At 43.2% G+C, this 11,670-nt stretch overlaps 1 pseudogene across 1 annotated transcript; it reads left to right on the top strand.

The window, feature by feature from the left end:
• Positions 1–8,812: 8,812 nt before the first annotated feature.
• Positions 8,813–10,112, top strand: LOC138821810 (hsc70-interacting protein pseudogene; annotated as a pseudogene). Its single transcript, XR_011370219.1, has one exon. The product of XR_011370219.1 is annotated as a hsc70-interacting protein pseudogene (transcript).
• Positions 10,113–11,670: the final 1,558 nt, after the last annotated feature.

Raw genomic sequence — 11,670 nt, 5'->3', positions numbered from 1 at the left:
TGTGTGTGTGTGTTAAGGCTGTGTGTGTGTGTGTAAAGGCTGTGTGTGTCCTTTAAGAAAGGTTTGCCAGATGACATTATTTTGTTTTTTTGTGGATCTTGGGTCTTGAATTCAAAGGCACGCTACCACTTTGAGCCACAGCACCACTTCTGGTTTTCTTGGGATTCATTGGAGATAGTCACATGGACTTTCATGCCTGGGCTGGCTTTGAACCATGATCCTCAGATCTCAGCTTTCTGAAGAGCTAGAATTCAGAGGCATGAAGCACTAATCCAGGTTAATCATTCTTCACTTGTTGGAGAAGTAGCCAAATTAGTGCATTGTTACTTGTTCATATTAAAAGCTTTACAATGAGATTAACTTTGAGGGACTCTAGTCTTGGATCCCAGCCAATTGTAATTTTTTTTTTTTTTTTTTTTGTCGGTCGTGGGGCTTGAACTCTGGGCCTGGGCGCTGTCCCTCAGCTCTTCAGCTCAAGGGGAGCGCTCTACCACTTGAGCTACAGCGCCACTTCCGGTTTTCTGGTGGTTTATTGGAGATAGGAGTCTCACGGTCTCTCCTGCCCGGGCTGGCTTTGAACCGCGATCCTCAGATCTCAGCCTCCTGAGTAGCTAGGATTACAGGCGTGAGCCACCAGCGCCCGGCTGCCAATTGTAATTTTATTGTTAGCATAAAATTTAGTATGTGTTGGTCTAACAGGTTGTTCTATGTGCATAGGACATTCAGGAAATGTTTACTGAATGAAAAATATCCTAAAGGTTTGTGAGAGAGGGTTGAGCTGTGAGAGATCCTTTGGCTTGAGTGCTGTGTGATGGCTTGTGATCTAGTTCTCAGTCACTGTTGGGTGACAGATGGTCTCAGAAGCTTAGCTTTGCCCTCCCTGGGGTATGCTGTGGGAATGATGGAAGGAAAGAGAGGTTGAGACTTAATATCCACTTAAAGGTTTGAAAAACCTCTAATGTAAGATTCTAGGTGGTTTTCTTCATTTTCCCAATTTGAATATCATGGTAACTCTATTCTTTATGGTCGCAATGCTGCTTCAAAATTCTGTGGTATTTTCTTCCTGGGTATATTATCTGATTGAATGCAGAAATGATATAGTAGGGTGAGAATTCAAAGATGCACTAAATGATACTGGGCAATTTTGGGAACTTACCCTTGAATGTAAAGGAAGGTATATTTGGGGGGTCTGTTGGCAAAGAGATGTCATTAGCACACCAACACCACTTTATTATTTTTTAATTTTATTACTTTTTTTTTTTTTTTGGTTGTGGGGCTTGAACTCAGGGCCTGTGCGCTTTTCCTGAGCTTTTTTTGCTCGAGGCTAGCACTCTACCACTTTGAGCCCACAGTACCACTTCTGGTTTTCTGGTGTTTAATTGGAGATAAGAGTGTCATGGCTTTCTTGCCTTGACTGGCTTTGAACTGCAATATTCAGCTGTCAGCCTCCTGAGTAGCAAGGATTACAGGTGTGCCACCAGTACCTGGCCAACATCACTTTAATTGATTTTCTCAAGTGAGTTTTTTCTTTTTCTTCTAAATTTTTCTACAGTCTATTATTCCATCCAGGGTTATATGTTATGTTTATTGGCATGACTTTCTAGTCTCCAGTCATTGGGAACAACCCCTTAGTCTTCATTTACTTTTAGTGACATCTTTGTAGAATATATGACAACTATATTATGGAAAATAGTTTGAGATTTTCTGACCTATTCCACAAATTAGTTTTGGGCTTTGCATTTGGGGCAGAAATACCAGAGAGATGATCAATGTGTTGTCCTGCTACCTAGGAAATTTGTCTCTCTCACTCTTATTGCTTTGTTCTTTATAACCTGGGTAGGTACATGCTGTTTCATGAAGAGCCATAATTAGAGGGTGAATTTGACACTACTGTGCCGTGTTCTGTGGCATCGTGTATGTCCCTCCACAGATTCCAGATTACATATTGAATGTGTACAAGAATTACTCATGGGGCTGGGAAGGTGGCTCAGTGGTAGAGTGCTTGCCTCTCATGCATGAGGCCCTTGGTTCGGTTCCTCAGCACTACATAAGTAGAAAAAGCCGGAAGTGGTGCTGTGGCTCAAGTGGTAGAGCACTAGCCTTGAGCTGAAGAGCTGAGGGACAGTGTCTAGGCCAAAATCAGGTGCCACCTGTGGCCAAAAATAAAAATCACTCAGGGCTCTACACAGAGTATCCAGTGTACCTCCTGCAAGGGTCTTCCCTCTGCCAGCCTGGGGTTGGGTGGTGGAGGATGGCTTAATGCTGTCTGTAATAAGCACCAGAAGGATATGAGAAAGGGTCGTGACAAAACACTGAGGTGTTAATGAGTTAGAGGGAGAAGTTTCTTCATTGGTGATTATCAGCTCCCTCAGCCTGTTGTGTTCCAAGAAGATTTCTCAACAGCCCACAGTGGACTTGCCTGTAACTTCCCATCTTCGTAAGTTTGGAGGTGACAGTTGTGTGATTGCTGTCAGGAGTAAATGCCCCCCCGAGCTTTTAACCAATGGAATTTGTGGTGCACTGTCAAAGTCTGTGAAGGAGCTGTGTCAGCCATATTAGCTAGCTCCTTGGTGGCCTCTGCTCTGGCTGATGTTGGCTTTCACCTCAAGAGGCCTCATGAGGCTAATAAGATGGGTGCTTCTCTGGATACACAGAAGGTAGAAGCCTCATGCACCCTTGCATTTCTCAGTCCATGAGAAATACAAGAACTCTGTGCAGGGAGGTGAACCACAACTAAAAGGCAGTTGAGACTCAACAGCATAGTATGGGCTATTGCCATGATGATGAATCTTCATGTTTGTTCTTCGAGTCATTATAACCAGGTACTTGAGGTTGGATAATTGAAAGCAACAGACATCCAGGCTTCCCTGTGCCTCTTCACTAAGACTCTACTCTGTGACCTACTCACCTTCTAAATTTAGGAGCCCAGAGGTCCATCCCACAGCTATGGAGGTTAGTTTCCACCTCCACATGACCTTGGGTGAGATCTTCCTAGATTTTCTCTCCCACTTTGTTTCTTTATGGAGTCAGGTGTCCCATGATCCCACCACTGAGGTCTCGCTTTATTATATCTGCTGATGCTCTAATTGGTCAGGGTTGAGGGACATAGAAAGATCTTACAAAATCAAGTACTAAGTTTCCTCAAGGAGAGAACTTTGAAGGACAGGGAACGATACCCATAGAAGCAGGAGATGATGAACAAAAAGTACTCCAGTGCAAATGGAGAGCACGTGCACCTGGAAAGAGCCAATTAAAAATCTGAAAAGTGAAAACATCTGCGGAACAATAACAATTATGTAACAATACCTAACCATTTTTGATAATGCTAAACAATTATTTAACTATTGAATACAATAACAATAATTTAAAACCAATAAGGTACTTCATGATGAGCTTGATTTAGCCAAAGAGAGAATTGGAATTTTGGAGAATGTAAGATATTGACCCAGAACATCACTGAGAGATAAAGGAATGAAAACTGTGAAAGCCAAACTGGGCTGAAAAGGAAATGTTTGAGAAGTCCCAACCTGCTTTTCATTTGAAGTTCCACTAATTAATAAGTGAATCCGTAAAAGCAAGGCAGTATTTGAATAGGCGATATTTAAATGTTTGAACAGACTTGGGTGCTGAGGAGAATTTCAAGATTTCTGTATGGTCAGGGACATTGATGGTGGCAGCATCCACCAAAATATGGCAAGCTCACTCACAGTGAGCAACTTGGGAAATCATACATAGTAGGATTGTGATCTGAGGCCATCCCCAGACAAAAATGTGAGGTCTGGAAAATAATTGAAATGAAAAATAGACGATTGGTATTGGACTGTGCTTATGTGGAAAAGTGCCTGCTTAGCAAGTACAAAGGTGTGAGTTCAAACTGGAGTACTGTAAAAACAAACCTCTGTACTTACCTTTGTGCTGGAGTCTGGAGTAACAGTGTCCTTCCTCTCAGGTGCGACCTCTGGGCATCTGGGCTTTTTGCTCCTGCTGCAACTACTCTAAACTTAGATGGAGTTCAAGAGCCAGGACTGTAGAATTACATGAGTCTCGTTCAGAGTCTTTGTTACCTATGCAATGAGTCATGGAGCACATCAGGAAACACCTCAAGAGCCTCCTACAATCTTCTCAGTAGTACAGCACACACAGCACTGAGAGCATTCAGGGGATATGGTGTAGTTTACTTAAAAACTGTAGCTACAAGCATTGGTATTTTTTTTCAGAAGGCTCAGCTGAGTGGTGATAGGTAATGCTAACTGTGATTGACCAGAAGTGTAGCTGTAGCTCAAGTGGTAAATTTCTGGCCTTGAGCAAAATGAAGCTTAAGAACAGCAGCTAGGTCCTGAGTTCAAGTCCCAAGACACACACACACACACTGTCTCTCTTTCTCTTTCTGTCTGTCTCTGACTCTCAGTCAGTCTGTCTTTCTGTCTGTCTGTCTGTCTGTCTGTCTGTCTGTCTGTCTCTCTCTCTCTCTCTCTTGCTCTCTCTCTCTCTCACACACACACATCAACACAGAGTGCTTGAAGCTGGGGGAGTTTGAGGAAGGTCAGGTTGTGCCATTGTTAGAATAGGTCCTTTCCTACAAAGCCTGCCTGGTTTTTCTTCAGGGCTGGGGCTCTGGCTCAGCTTGCCTTGCCAGTGTCTTATTGAATGGACATTTGTTTGAAGTCTCTGTCCCTTCACACCCTGCAGGTGGATGACCCAGCATATCTGTTAGCCATCAAGGAGCTGAATTTAGTGCCTCCACTTACAAACCTAGACCCCCTAGGTAGTGAAAAGAGATGAGTGCAAAAGAGGAACGATGAATGAGAAATAAAACGTTATTGTGATTGTTGTGTGTTGTTATACTGGGGTTTGAAACCAAGGCTTCATCCTTTTTAAGCAGGCTCTCTACCACAGGAGTCATGCTGCCAGCCCTTTTACTCTGGTGGATTTTGAGATAAGACCTTATGACTTCTTGAGCTGGCCTCTAGACTATGAACTTGGTATTTATACTTCCTTCCCTAGCTGAGATGACAAGTGTGTATCACTATACACAGCATTTTGTTTTCTTTGGAGATTGAGTCTTTGGGACTTTTTACATAAGCTACTCTGGAAATCCAGTCCTCCCAGTATCCAGGATTACAAGTATATAACACTGTGCCCTGCTTGAGCTCACTTCTATATTTTGGGGGGTGGGGTGGGTCCAGTCATGGGGCCTGAACTCTGGGCCTGGGCGCTGTCCCTCAGCTCTTCAGCTCAAGGCTAGCACTCTACTATTTGAGCCACAGTGCCACTTCCGGCTTTTTTCTTTTAGCTTATGTGATGCTGAGGAATTGAACCCAGGGCCTCATGCATGCAAGGCAAGTGCTCTTCCACTGAGCCACCTTCCTAGCCCCTCCTTTTTTTTTTATTATCTTTAAGTATTGAACTCACTTCTTAATATGCCGTATTCCACTAGTTCTTCTCAGTATTCTTTTCACTGCTATCTTACATCCAGTGTCAGCTTCTAGGTAGTTGACAGCCTTCCTAACCCTGGGTGGAAGTTGAAATTGCCTTCAAAACTTAGCTAAATTCCTCCTGTCTCTTCACCTCTTCTGTAAACAGAGGTGATGGATGGCCTGTCCAAGCAGACAGCTATTCCTGGGAACCCTGCTTTACCTTCTTATTTCATGCCATGTCTGTAAACATAGCGAACCTTCCATGTAGGAATTGACGAAGAGAAATACATTGCTTGGCATGGATGAAGGCAAGCAGACCCAGGACCAGGACTGAATCTGTGTGAACCCTGAATTACAATGTGGTGGAGTGAGACAGTCCAGAGTTATCTGCAAATACTTTCTAGAGAAGACTGAGATTAAGGATGATTAAGAAAGAGGAAGATAGAAATCGGGGAAACTGGTGCTGCTATCAGAGAAAGTGCAATTTTAGGGAAAATGGTTCCTTGCCACCATAGCAGTATCTCAGTGGAATAAATAAAATAGGGATGAAGAGGGAGCTAACTAAATATCGTTGATACAAACAGTGCTTTGATTTTGTGTGTATGTCTTCTACTATTGCAGTTTCTCTTCTAAATGAAGAGAAATACACTCTCTATAGACTTGTAGTATGGGCAGCAGCAGCAGCCGCCATGGTTGCCGCAGCCTCTGGGAACCTGGAAAAGGGGAAGCAAGAGTGATCCAGTGACTCAGTCCCAGGTGTGGTGGCTGCGGCCGCGGCAGCGTGATGGCGTGGGTGGGGGCACTGCTGCGGCGGGGGCAGGCAGCGGCCGGGCAGCTCCAGCCATGCCAAATAAAAACAAGAAGGAGAAAGAACCACCAAAACCGGGGAAAAGTGGGAAAAGTTCAGAAGAAGGACAAGGCACGGTAGACACAGAGTGCTACTGTCTTAAGAGCTGGAACCAAGGCTTGAAATTTCCACTGCAAAACACAGATGTTGAGCCCCTCATTACCTCTCATAAGGACCCCAGAGGCAACATGGCATTTTAAGCATGACACTTGGCAGGTCACTGTGTCAACTGTTGTTTAGGAATACAGATTGAGGCACATGAGTTCATCTGAACTCTGGGTTGACCCTTACTCCGTTGTTTTCTTCCCCTCAGCTTTCAGCTCCCTTCTCTTCTAGTTCCACCCACTTACCAAGCATGATTGACTCACACAGGTGAATTAAACCATTCTTGCACACATTTTTTCCTCTCCTATCTCTCAGTGTTACTCTGAACTAGAATACCTTAACCTGAGGGATTTAAATAGGTTTAATATTCCCATGTTGCTTTGGAACATGTCACCTTTGGAATATGTCACCTTCACAAGTAATTTTGTTCATGTTCCCCATGAACATGTCTGTGAGCATGGAGTTACCACACACTCCCTTCACAGCCTGTAGTGGGTGGACGGGTGCCTGCTCCAGGCTTGAGAAGTAATCCCAGCAGAGGAATCATTCAGGATCCTGGCATGAGGTTGCCATAACACATCACTTCAATTGTGTGAAAGATCCTTATAGAGGAAAGGCTGGCTAACTGTCTTCTAGCCTTACAGAAGACAAGGCAGCAAGTGGTCTGCATGGAAGATCACATTTTTTGGCTACAACAAGGGAATATTTGACAGCCTGGACCTTTTTTCCCTAAGGGAGATAAAGTCATGGAGCAAAAGGTACACCAGCAAAGTGGAAAGATTTTCATTCACCTGAGGAATTACAAAATTGAAATGCTGCTTCCTGCTTGTCATAAATTATGAGTCATATACTTGTGTGACTCTATTTCCTCATCGCTAAAATAAGTTGGTGAGTTTAAGATTTTTCCATTTTTATTTATGTGGAACAGATAAGGCTCTATTCTGATAAGAAATTTACCCCAAAAGCTATATGGCAGGATATATCTCAGAATAACAAAATACTGTTAAAGGCCATCAGTATCGTAGCCAACTTGTACCTTATCCTAAAAAGGCCTACTTCTTCAATGACACACTGATACATTTTTTTCTTTCTGTTATTTTTCTCCTCTCCCAAATAGAATTTTAAAATTTGACTTGTTGCTTATCCACCTGTGTCCTGGAAATGAAAGTTTCTGTCCAGTTCTCACTGCTGGTTTTGCAGCACATATTTAAGGAACAAGAACACAGCTGGACTAATAGGCCACTTGATAATGGAAAATGTGGAGATTGACAAGGAACTATATTCTTGTGCAGCTCTTCTCAGTAGCATTCAAGTCTGGGGGAGCATGACTAGGCACATTTTATGAATACTTAAACTCTTAATAAATTCCTCAAATCCTAAAGTTCATTTTAAGATCAGACTGCAGGATGGTGTTGCTGTATTATTTTGTTTTGTCTTTTGAATTTGTGTACTGTGTCCAAAGTTATGCTTTAAATAATTGTTAATGCATTTGTGAAGTGATTTGTTTTCAGCACATTAAAGGTGATTTGAGTATTAAAAAAAAGACTTGTAGTATGTTAGAATGTCAAAGAGTATGTGTGGTTCGTGCTTCTCATCTTAGCTACTCAGGAGGGTGAAATTTGGAGGATCATGGTTCAAAGCAAGCTTGGGCAGAAAAGTCCATAAGACTTTTTAATCCTCCAAATAACCAGCAAAATGTTGGGCTGGAGGCATGGCTCAATAGGTAGATAGAATGCCAGCTGAGCATGCAAGCTGAGCAAGTACAAGGCCTTGAGTTTGGATTCCAGTACTGCCAAAAGAAAACAGCACGGAGACTTTCTATCTGCTTTTTATCTTCAGCCTCCTCATTCAGTTATGTCTTATAACTCATAATCAGTTATACCTCTGCCCCTCTTCATAGTCCAGTGGTTTTATGACACAAAGATTGAATTTATCTTGGTGCAAATTTCCGGTTTAATTAGCTTCACGAAGCTTGAAACAAGTCTCTTTTCATAAATCATTTTTGGAACCAAATCAGCATTCTTCCAGGGGGTAAAAAAAGTGGCCTGTCCTTTCATCTTTCACTTTCCAAAATTAATTTGATAACCAGGTTTTCCTGCCTTGGAGGTGGTTGTGAGCCTCTCCTGTCATTTCTGATGATTACTGGAGTCTTCAGTTGGTGATTTACCTCACAGCTGGTATCAACACCCTTGCTTTCCAAACAACCAAACTTTGCCTCAGGAAAGCATAGTTTAGGAATCATCCTGCAGACTAAAGAAACTGCTCTTAAGAAAACACCTCTCAGAGGTTCTAGTCTGTTGGGCCTTGTGGCAGCCACCCCCCTCTCTGCGCTTGCTCTCACCAAGGCTGCACCTGGGCCTGGGACCGGGCCTTCGGGTCCACAGCCACCATTGCCTCCGCCGCTGCCACCGCCCTCTGCCTCCCTTACATATCCCCGCAAAGTCAGGGAGCTTCGCGCTTTCGTGAAGATGTGTAAGCAGGACCCGAGCGTCCTGCACACCAAGGAGATGCGTTTCCTGCGGGAGTGGGTGGAGAGCATGGGGGGTAAAGTACCACCAGCTACTCATAAAGCTAAATCAGAAGACAATATCAGGGAAGAAAAAGCAGATAGTCAGAAGACAGAAGAAAACATACCGACAGAGGAGCCACCCAGTGAGGAAAACGACCTATAAATTGATAATGAAGGTGTAATTGAACCAGACACTGATGCCCCCCAAGAAATGGGAGATGAAAATGTAGAAGTAACTGAGGAGATGATGGATCAAGCAAATGAAAGGTGCTGCCATTGAAGCACTAAATGATGGTCAGCTACAGAGAGCTATCGACTTGTTCACAGATGCCATCGAGCTAAACCCTCGCTTGGCCATTCTATATGCCAAGAGGGCCAGTGTCTTCATCAAATTACCGAAGCCAAATGCTGCCATTCGAGACTGTAACAGAGCCATTGAAATAAATCCTGATTCTGCTCAGCCATATAAGTGGCGAGGAAAAGCACACAGACTTCTGGGCCATTGGGAAGAAGCAGCACATGATGTTGCCCTTGCCTGTAAACTGGATTATGATGATGATGCTAGTGCAATGCTGAAAGAAGTTAAACGGAGGGTCCAGAAAATTGCTGAGCACCGGAGAAAGTATGACCGAAAACGTGAAGAGTGAGAGATTAAAGAAAGAATAGAGAGGGTTAAGAAGGCTCCAGAAGAACATGAGCGAGCCCAGAAGGAAGAAGAGGCCAGATGACAAGCAGGGTCACAGTATGGCTCTTTTCCAGGTGGCTTTCCAGGGGGAATGCCTGGTAATTTTCCTGGAGGAATGCCTGGAATGGGAGGTGGCATGCCTGGAATGGCAGGAATGCCTGGGCTCAATGAGAGTCTTAGTGATCCAGAGGTTCTCCCAGCCATGCAGGATCCAGAGGTGATGGTGGCCTTCCAGGATGTGGCCCAGAACCCTGCAAATATGTAAAAGTATCAGAGTAATCCAAAGGTTATAAACCTCATCAGTAAATTGTCTGCCAAATTTGGAGGTCAAGCATAATGCTTCTCTGAGATAGCCTTTGGTGAAGGAAAAGCAACCTAGACCGCTATGTGGATGTCGCAATAATGCAAACCAGTGTACCTCTGTCCTCGGCTGGAGTCTGGGGTGCTTTGAAGATTATCCCTACCCCTCTGCACCCAGTGCAGCTGAAGCAATGTACAGTGGTTTGCCATTAGGGTATTCATTCAGATAATGTTCTCCTAGGAATTAGAAACTTTAACACTTTTAAACCTCCAATATATTTGAAACAAGTTAAAAAAAAAAAAAACTCTCCCAAGAGAGCAGATTCTTCTGAACCAGGTCATTGTGTCTCAGAGAGTGTCACTGGCTCATCGGAGGAGAATAAAACTATAATAAAGTGGTGTCATTCATGGGATGTCCTGCGGACTGTCTAAGGGTGGACGGATTACTGAACCTCAACGTTTCTCCAAGCTGTGGTCCATCTGAGTATCCTTTCTCAGTGTTTTGGGAGCTGTGTTTCTTTTCTTCCCGGACCAGCATTACTCATAACTGCCATGCAGAATACGTTTAATGAATTTCCATCTATAAAAGCAAAGGAAAACCCAAGTGCTTTGCTGTGCCCACTGCCTCAACGTGACAGAATACAGCATCTGTCAAATTCTTTCAAAGCACAAGAGAAAAGCTTTTTGTTAATAGTCTAGGACCTAAATCTTTCAAACCTGTGGTTACAATGGAAATGGTGCAAGAGATGTGGATGGGAGAAAGGACAGATGAGAGAATGGGGGTGAGACTGTCCTGGTCTGTGCTGGTCCCAAGGCCAGCTGCCTGCCTGAGCCCCAGGAACGATCGATCAGAGACTAGATAAAAAGGGAGAGAAGCTAAAAATCTGAGAACAGATGTGTTCTTAATCTATGTTTATTAGCTACTTGCCTGAGTAATGACAGAGTATCTCGGAGGCTGCTCTGCCTTTAAGTTGGTAGAATCTAGTTATCAAACAGATGAAATTGACTTTAGGAATAAAGGCATGATGAATGAAGGACAAAAGGTAGCATTTAAAGGCCAGTCACTTGAAGGAAGAAGGAGGAAATAGATACTTCTTCATTTTTTTCCCTTTCCATTGGCAGCACTGAGGTTTGAACTCAGGACCTCCTGATTGCTAGGCAAGCCCCACCCCAACCATTTCTTTCATTGGCTGTTTGTTTGTCATTTCATTTTGACATATCCTTAATGCACACCGTGTTCCTGGGTGAGACTCATCGCTTCTATCACTCCCCTTCATCCTCTCTCCTCATTCCTAAATCAGTCTCACCATGCTTTATTGCTTATTTTCATACACATCAACATAAAACATGGTGAACTCCTTGGCTACCCTTCACCCTCTCCATTCTCCCACCCCTTTGCACTGGTTTCTACACCACAGACAGGACATGTTTTACCTTCCTAATTTTTTTTTTTGTGTGTGTGTGCGTGCACAGTATTTATTTATTTATTTATTTATTTATTTATTTATTTTTATTGTAAAGATGCTATACAGAGGGTTACAGTTACATGAGTGAGGTAACGAGTACACTTCCTCTTGAACATTAGTACCCCCTCCATTGTTTTCCCTCTACCATCTCTTCCCTCCCTACATTCCCCGAGGTTCTTTTTTTTTTTTTATTGTGATTAAGTGATTACATAATTTCCCGAATTTCACAGTATTGTGGAATAATGATGTTCATTTAAAGTCACAAGTTCATTCTAACTTTCCTGGAGCCAATTGTCTATCACAGTCTATAACATATAACGGTGTTCACATGTTATGCACCA

Source organism: Dipodomys merriami, unplaced genomic scaffold (assembly GCF_024711535.1).
Source record: "Dipodomys merriami isolate MVZ:Mamm:240054 unplaced genomic scaffold, mDipMer1.0.p SCAF_94, whole genome shotgun sequence".
Lineage (NCBI taxonomy): Eukaryota > Metazoa > Chordata > Mammalia > Rodentia > Heteromyidae > Dipodomys > Dipodomys merriami.
This window is presented reverse-complemented; position numbering and strand designations above follow the sequence as displayed.